The following is an 8,352-nucleotide window of genomic DNA, read 5'->3' on the forward strand; positions in this document are numbered from 1 at the left end:
ATTCAAGACAGGGGTCACTGTCTGATCAGAGTCAATTCTGCAATCAGCCAGATTGAGTAAGGTGCGGTGAGTGGTGTCTCTCTGTTTTTGGGGAGCGGCCTACTTTGTCTCTCTCTGTTTTTAGGGTTCTTGCATGCTATAGATCTGAATTCTAAGAACTAAAGTAATGTTACAAACCTGTTGTTTGATATTTTTAATCTAACTTCTCTGTATGCCATGAAATATAACAAAGAAAGGCAAAGACATTATTTGCACTGATGGAGCTGATCCCAGGTTTGGGCAGTGCTGTTAGTCGGGTTTGGATCAGGCCTTCCAGTGTAGAATACTGCAGCCGAGTTTTTACTAAGGGATATTCTTTCTTGTCAGATCTCAGTGGGTGTTAATCTTTGCAATATGTTCAGAAGGCTCTGTACTGAGCTCTGGGCTCCTATACTTTCCTTCCTCTCAGTGCATTCTGGGACTTGGAGTGGCCTGAACAACTTTGTGTCACCAGACTCCATGATGGTTCAAAATAGCAGCACTCAAGCACATGGAGTCAACTGGGTTCCATGCCTTGATATACAGGAAGCTTTTTGGAGTGGAGGGGGTGGTTCTTGTCCGGACAGAGGCAGGTCATAAGCAGCTGGTCATGATCAGGAGCAGCTCACAAGAGGTATGGCTACACCAGGGATCTGCGCACTGACCGCGGTTCGCTGCTCCAGGCCAATGGGGGCTGCGGGAAGCGGCGGCCAGCACATCCCTCAGCCCGCGCCACTTCCCGCAGCCCCCATTGGCCTGGAGCGGCCAACTGTGGCCAGTGGGAGCCGTGATCGGCCGAACCTGCGGACACGGCAGGTAAACAAACCGGCCCAGCCCACCAGGGTGCTTACCCTGGTGGGCCACGTGACAAAGGTTGCTGATCCCTGGTCTACATCAGACACTAAGTCTGGGTTCTCACTCAGGTTTGAGCCCAAGCCTCCATTCCATCTACACACAAATCAGTGTGACTCAGGTCAGCAAAGACTCAGGACCCAAATCCTAGGACCTGGCTAGAGGGTTGGGTCAGAGCCAGAGTCCTGTTGTGACTCAGGTCCAAGCACTCTCATTTTGGAGTGTGGATGCAGCTCAAGCAACATACTCGAGTCAGAAGGCCTGCACAGTGCAGTATAGACGTGTTAGCACGGCTGTGAGACCCAAGTCCAGAAATTGTAAGCCCAGGTTTACAATACAGTGTGGCCGCTCAAGAACAGGCTTGGAAACACCAAGTGCACAAACCCGGCACCCACACATCTGGGTTTACAATGCAATGTAGACATACTAAAGAGAGATCTGGGAATGGAACATGGCCAGAGCTGGATGGGGGCATCAAGAGTAGTTCTTGATGGCTCTGGTTCAGTATGAAGGCAAGGCTGGGCTTCAAAGCATTTCTTAACCCATAAGAATGGATGTCAGTCCTCAGACTTGAAGTGCAATTTGTTTTCTGCAACATGAATCCGAACGAGTCTCTTGAGAGCTGGAGACATGTCGGAAAGTGCCTAGCACTACAGAACTACCACTAATGGTGCACTGCCCCCGGTCAGCATTCCACTTCCCACTCCACCACAGCAAATACAGAAGGGCCAGCGAGTAGGTGCAGTGGCACTGCAATGGCTTGGAGAGCAATCCTAGGTGCCTCAGACAGGCGGGGGGCCTCAGACAGCCCAACCGTCAATTGCTTTCAAGGAGTGCTATGCCGAGGCCCAATCTGCACACAGAAATTGCACCAATTTAACAAACTTGCTTTCTCAAAGGATGCCATTATATTGGTACAACTCCCCGTGGGGGCACTCTTAAGATACGCAGGAAAAGATGTGGAGGGGGTATGGGATTTAGACCTCCTGTGAGAAGGAACCTGGTTGTTTTCTATAATAGTCTTTTGGCTTGGAACACATCAAAATTATCTCTTACCAAGCTGGTTTTCCACTGTAGTTCCCCTTTAAGGGCAGTGGAAATTAATATTTTTAACAGGTCTTTCCCTTCCTTGGTGATTCAGTGTAGCGATCTCTATTCAGCTGGGGGCCTGAACCAAAGACCACTGAAGCCAGGGCATTGGGACCCACAGTATATCAGCCTCCTACACATCCTAGAACTCTACCTTGAGAGATGAGTGCCCTGCTAACACCAGTTATCTGCCATATCATCATGACATTAACCCATGTCAGTCTTGAGACCTGAACACATCCCATACCTATTGGCTGTTAAGGACACATGGGATTTCTGGTTCAGTACATGATTAGGAGGAAGATTGAGATCTTCCCAATTCTGCACCCACAGCATATTCCCTTAATGTACAAAAGACAAATATAACCAGTGTCTGACCTTTTTGATAACAGTATTTTTCATTTCTATAGCTCCTTTCAGTCAAGATCCCAAAGTGCTTTATAGACTAACTAATTAAGCCCTGGGAGAATGTAACGAACATTGAAGAATTGTTCCATTTACCACTGAGATGGACCAACCTTTGGGTAAAACAAGGATGTTTAACAATGGTTGGCAACACTACACAACAGATTGAGAGAGATAGTGAAGAAATGAAATAAATTAAAATGGTTTGGGGAGGGGAGGGATGCAACCATGATCCAGGGGGTCACAACTGAGGATGCAAAATTCAGGACTAACTGCTGAGAAATAGGGCAAACACAACCCCCAAAAAACCCTGGTGGTTAATCTTTCATAAGATATACCAAACCAGCCACAAAAGTAAACTCCTGTTTCACCACACTGGCAAACAAGAAGTCATAAAAGCAGTTTCCTTGGGCATTCCAGTTCTTAAATCACCACCAAAACCACTGGATTCAGAGATGAGTGGTTCTTTACAGCCATTCTCATCAAATAAATGGTTCTTCTGATCCCAAAAGACCAGCCACACACCCAGGTAATATACAACTTAGATCTTCCCCAAAACTCTCGCTGATGCCAATCCCTTAGTATCTAAAATCTAAAGATTTATTCATAAAAAGAAAGAAAGGTGAGAGTTAAAATTGGTTAAAAGAACCACATACATACAATAATTGCAAAGTTCTTGGTTCAGGCCTGTAGCAGTGATGGAATAAACTGATGTCTTAATAAGTCTCTGGTTGCTTCCAAATTATTGGAAGGAGCTCAGTCCCTTCGTTAGAATCTCCCATTAATATAGTCCAGAGGTTTGGGCAAGAAAGAGGCTGGAGCAGGATAGAGGCAAAATGGAGGGGTTTCCAGGGCTTTTATCGTTTCTGCCACGTGGAGGGAAACCCATTGTTTCAAACAAAAACCTCAGCACAGCTCGTGGAGAATCACAGGTGACCAGATAGTGTTTGGGGTCACATGTTCATGCCCAATTTCACTCAGTCATTGCAGGAAGCCATTATCTATATTTCAGTCTATGTCCATTGTAGGTCATGAGTAATGGAGTGCAAGCATTTTACAGCTTTTGCTGTGTGGCAGCCTAGAGGTGTCTGCTACCTAGTGTTCTACAGGCCTGGGTTCTGAAATTAATAGGCAGCAGGTTTCAAACAAAAGGAAAGTACGTTTTTGTACAATGCACATTCAACCTGTGGAACTTGTTACGAGGGGATGCTGTGAAGGCCAAAAGTATAACTGGGTTCAAAGAAGGATTAGATAAGGATAGGTCCATCAACGGCTATTACCCAAGGGATATAATCCCATGCTCTGGGTGTCCCTAAACCACTGACTGCCAGAAGCTGGGCATGGATCACTCAAAAATTGCCCTGTTCTGTTCATTCCCTCTGAAGCATCTTTGCACCACCCACTGTTGGAAGACAGGATACTGGGCTAGATGGACCATTGATCTGATCCAGGAGGACCATTCTTAGAACAGATCTTTTAGAAAAACATTCAATCTTGATTTAAACATTGACAGTGATGGAGAATAGCTCAAAGTTCCTCTAATAATGTGCTGGGGAAATAGTTCACTGGCCATGATTTCCCAAAGTGCTGAGTGATTTTGGGTGCTCAGTTTGAGACACCTTAAAGGGGCATGAATTACAGAAAGTGCTGAGCACAGCACACTGTCTAAAAATCAGGTCTCTTTAAATGTTTCAAATGGGACACTCCAAACCATTCATCACTTTTGGCAAACCTTGCCCACTACTTACTGAATCACATGGACCATCAGGTTGGTCTTTGTGTCTGACCTCACTCTGCCTGGGATCTCATTATCTCCTGCCACTAATACACAAGGTACACACCTGCTCCCATCTGAGCTCTGGCCACTCCATGTCTCATTGATGCACTCACAACACTTCAGCTGGCTGAGACACAAACACATTTGGTGTCTTCATACTTAACTTTAAAAGGCAAAGGCTACATTCCAGCTACACTTACCAAGTCTGGCCTTTAGGTCTGACGGCACCCAGTGGAGATATCAGTTTGACACCCAATTTGTACAGGCACAAAGTGCCAGGCAGTGAAGAATCAGGGACCACTGTGGATAATGAATAGAACCTTCTTAGCCCACAAGGTTGCCTATTAGTCTTTTATAGACAGCAGGTCTTGAATCTGATCCTTAGAGAGGCAAAGGGACTCGTTTCGCACATCCTTCCTGTGGTAAGAGGTGCTTTGGAGATGTTTATATCTTGGTTAAATATAGGATGATGTCATTCTTCATTCAGCTTAATGGATCATGCTGCCACATACAACTCTTCTGTATCTTTAACCCCTTTACAGTTGCCTCCAAGGGAGTTCTGCTCTGTGTCCATGCTCCTACAGAACTGTCCTGCCCCAGAAAACAGTGCAGCATTTAATTCCATCCTGATACGCCCTGAAGTTACTGCACATTCAGTTCCATATCCCTGGAGGATCAACACATCTCCAAAGATACAGCCCGGTTCAGCTCCATGCCCTCTGGCGAATTGACACACCCTAGTAGATGCAGCAAAACTCAGTTGCAGGCTCCCCCCATGGAGAATCAGCAGATCCTATAATTATTGAAAAAGATGCACAGAGACAGCACCTCCTTGTAGTCAATATTCACGACAGACCTTGGAAAGAATGACCAGCGGTGCTGTTGCCTTGCCTTAGCTTGTGCTGTGTTGGTAGGAGTGACTGTCTCTGCCTTGCCATGATGACTAGTGTGCATGTGCACGTTGCCTTCCTGATTATTGCTTCCTGCTCCCTTTTCCTGTTCATTTCCTGGTTCCTGTTCCCTGAATTCTGTGTTCCAGTTCTGTTCCTGTGTGTGTGTGTACACAGTGTTAGGTGTGCTCAGTTACTCAGGGCTTGTTGATACCTGTGACGTTGCAGTCTATATGGTTTTATAAAAATATGCTAATGAGTGAATATAATGTAACTGGAATATTCTTCATGCAAAAGGTCTCTTGTAAGGTATCATTACAAATCTTATAATCTACTGAGTGTGATCATCCTATATGTATAAATGTACCACTCTTGTATCTGCAATTAGAAATATGAAATATAACTTTGAGGGCCTATTGTAATTATGCAAAGTGTGGGCCATTAATGGTGGTTTGGAATCTTGATGACACCTATTAACCAGGACAATTGTCTGCAGATGGCTGTGTTTACCTGTAAGTCTTCCTGTATAGGTGTGTGCTGGCAAGTGGACAATGAAGTCTTGCAGTGACATGTGATCATGTCACCTGAACTGGAATCCATCTTTAACCTGGTGTCTTTCCATTGAGAACCCACCCAGAGAGGGACAAAGGATTCCCGCCTTATCCAAAAGATATATAAAGGGGTGGAACAGAACAAAGGGAGGGGAGGAGCCATCATGAAGAATCCCCTAGCTACCACCTGAGCTGGAACAAGAGCTGTACCAGGGGAAAGAATTGTGCCCAGGCCTGGAAGGTGTCCAGTCTGAGGGGAAAAAAAAAAACTTACTGAAGCATCTCTGAGGGTGAGATTATCTGTATTCAGTTTGATTAGACATAGATTTGCGCATTTTATTTTATTTTGCTTGGTAACTTACTTTGTTCTGTCTGTTACTACTTGAAACCACTTAAATCCTATTTTCTGTATTTAATAAAATCACTTTTTACTTATTAATTAACTCAGAGTATGTATTAATACCTAGGGGAGCAAACAACTGTGCATATCTCTCTATCAGTGTTATAGAGGGCGAACAATTTATGAATTTACCCTGCATAAGCTTTACACAGGGTAAAACGGATTTATTTGGGTTTCGATCCCATTGGGAGTTGGGCATGTGAGTATTAAAGACAGGAACACTTCTGTGAGCTGTTTTCAGGTAAACCTGCAGCTTTGGGGCAAGTAATTCAGACCCTGGGTCTGTGTTGGAGCAGATGGGAGTGTCTGGCTCAGCAAGACAGGGTGCTGGAGTCCTGAGCTGGCAGGGAAAGCAGGAGCAGAGGTTTTCTTGGCACATTGGGTGGCAGCTCCCAAGTGGGGGGGTCTGTGATCCAACCCATCACAGATTCCTACCTGCTGTTTGCATTGTTATGATGTTTTGTTCAGGCTGTTGCGGACTTAACGGGTTAGTACATGTTTTGACTGACCACCTACCTGCATGTCTTGCTTGAATTTCCTTGTGTTTTGGGGCTGCTGTCCTGGGTCACATCAGAGCATAACATTACAGTGACAAGTGCTTCTATTCGTCAACCCATGCTGCCTGCACAGCCTGCGGCTGCTGACTGGCAATACTTGATGAGGAATTTTTGGAACGATGCACAGACCCTTCAATTCTCTGATGCTGCTAGTGTAACACTGACAGGCCACGATCTTCAGCAAGTGAGATTGAACCTGGAACCTCTGAAGCTTAGTGCATGAGCCTCTACTGCATGAACTAAAAGCCACATGGCCAGGCCCTTAGCTAAGGCTGTAGCAGATTCATTAATCTCTAAGTGGTCTTGGTGCTACTAGAAAGGACACAGCACCACACCCAGGAGGTGTGTGGGTTACAGTAGGTTACCCTTGCTGCAGATGTGCTTAAGCCGTGATGGCCACTGATATTTTTGATGGACTCCTGGAGCCCAAGTCCTCCTTTGATGCAGCTGTGCAGCGCCTCAATGAGTATTTGGGGACTGGAGGTTCTCTTCTGCTAAAGAGGAAAACGTTCCTTGAAGCTTGCCAGCAGCCCAATGAAACCCTACGTGAGTTCGCAGACGAGACCTCCACATGGCCCCACTCTCCAAAAATGCAGGCAGACACCTTGGCACCTCACACTGCCTTCAGATTTTCAACTGCCTAGCTTTGTTAGTGTTGGCAGCCTCGGACTGATAGCTTCCTTCTTGTTTCTCCTCGTTTCATTAACTGTCACATAAGGCTTTTGGATCGTCTCAGAATCTGGGCTCTGCCAAAAAGTCTTCTTTGCTGAAGGGCTCCATTTCAGGTAATTGTCAGAGAAAGCTGTACAGTTGGTAATGACCAAGGTAAGGAAACACTGCGATGCACTTGGGGTATATCAGTCACTTGCTGTACTTTCATAAAGGTAGGGCAGTGGAAACATTCCTTATTTTGATTGTCCCAAAGCCACAGGAAAGGGGAATTAAGGGAATGGATATGTCTGGGATGAGTGCCAACTGTGATTTACTTACATTTTTACCCCAATCTGAAATAGCTCGGTCAGAGATGGAAAACTTTATGGAAGTCATGAACCAAATCAGGCACCATAGCGCTGGGCTCCAGCTGAGCCATTCTGCAATTGACAATGTCCAAGAAACACAAAAACAAAGAAACAAGAGATCAAAAAGGTAAAGGCAGCTTCATAACAGCTTTCTTCTTTTTCTGTGGTGGTTTTGGACTTTCTAACATCTCTCTAGCTAATTACTACATGAGAGCCTGTCTTCTGACCACCAAGTGCCTAAGGTACCAAAACACCAGTGAGTTAGGTTGTGGGGGTTGGCTTAGCTCCTGGAAAGAGAGTGTGCTTTACCATCATGAGCCCAGCATGACTTGGGACTGAGTTGCACTGAGTGGTTAAGCCCATGCAGTGAGCCCCAAACTGTGTTGCCTTTGAAAACTTCATAAAAACATATTCCTTCTAATAGAATCTTCCTTTTGAGTTTAACCTTCACTTTGGCTTCGAGAATGCCAACAGTCCAGCCTATACTTTACACAGAGTAATCCACATGTGACGAATTAGATGTCGCAAAACTCCCATTATAGTGAAATGGAATGAAAGTCCCAAATTGTTTCAATGTGTCCCAGAGTGTAGACTGCAGCTATTGCAAAGTTGTTCTGTGAAGAAGAATTTTTCTACAGGCTTCATCCTGCTCCATTGAAGTCAATGGGAGTTTTGCAATTGGCTTCAATGAGAGAAGGACCACGCTCAATAAGAGGGTTTCTATCTATGTGTAGATCTTTCTAATTAATCACATTTGGGGCCAAGTTCTGCTCGTTAGCCCCAATTCTGCCATG

The 8,352-nt window shown here is 45.2% G+C and overlaps 1 long non-coding RNA gene across 1 annotated transcript in view; it reads right to left on the bottom strand.

Annotated features, from left to right (window-relative positions):
* Positions 1-7,625, bottom strand: part of LOC120370869 — a 46,056-nt gene extending 38,431 nt beyond the window's left edge. The window contains exon 1 of the long non-coding RNA XR_005584006.1: positions 7,530-7,625. This is a non-coding gene — a long non-coding RNA (uncharacterized LOC120370869). The remainder of the gene's footprint in view (positions 1-7,529) is intronic.
* Between the last annotated feature and the right edge of the window lie 727 nt (positions 7,626-8,352).

Source organism: Mauremys reevesii, linkage group 8 (assembly GCF_016161935.1).
Source record: "Mauremys reevesii isolate NIE-2019 linkage group 8, ASM1616193v1, whole genome shotgun sequence".
Taxonomy (NCBI): Eukaryota; Metazoa; Chordata; order Testudines; family Geoemydidae; genus Mauremys; species Mauremys reevesii.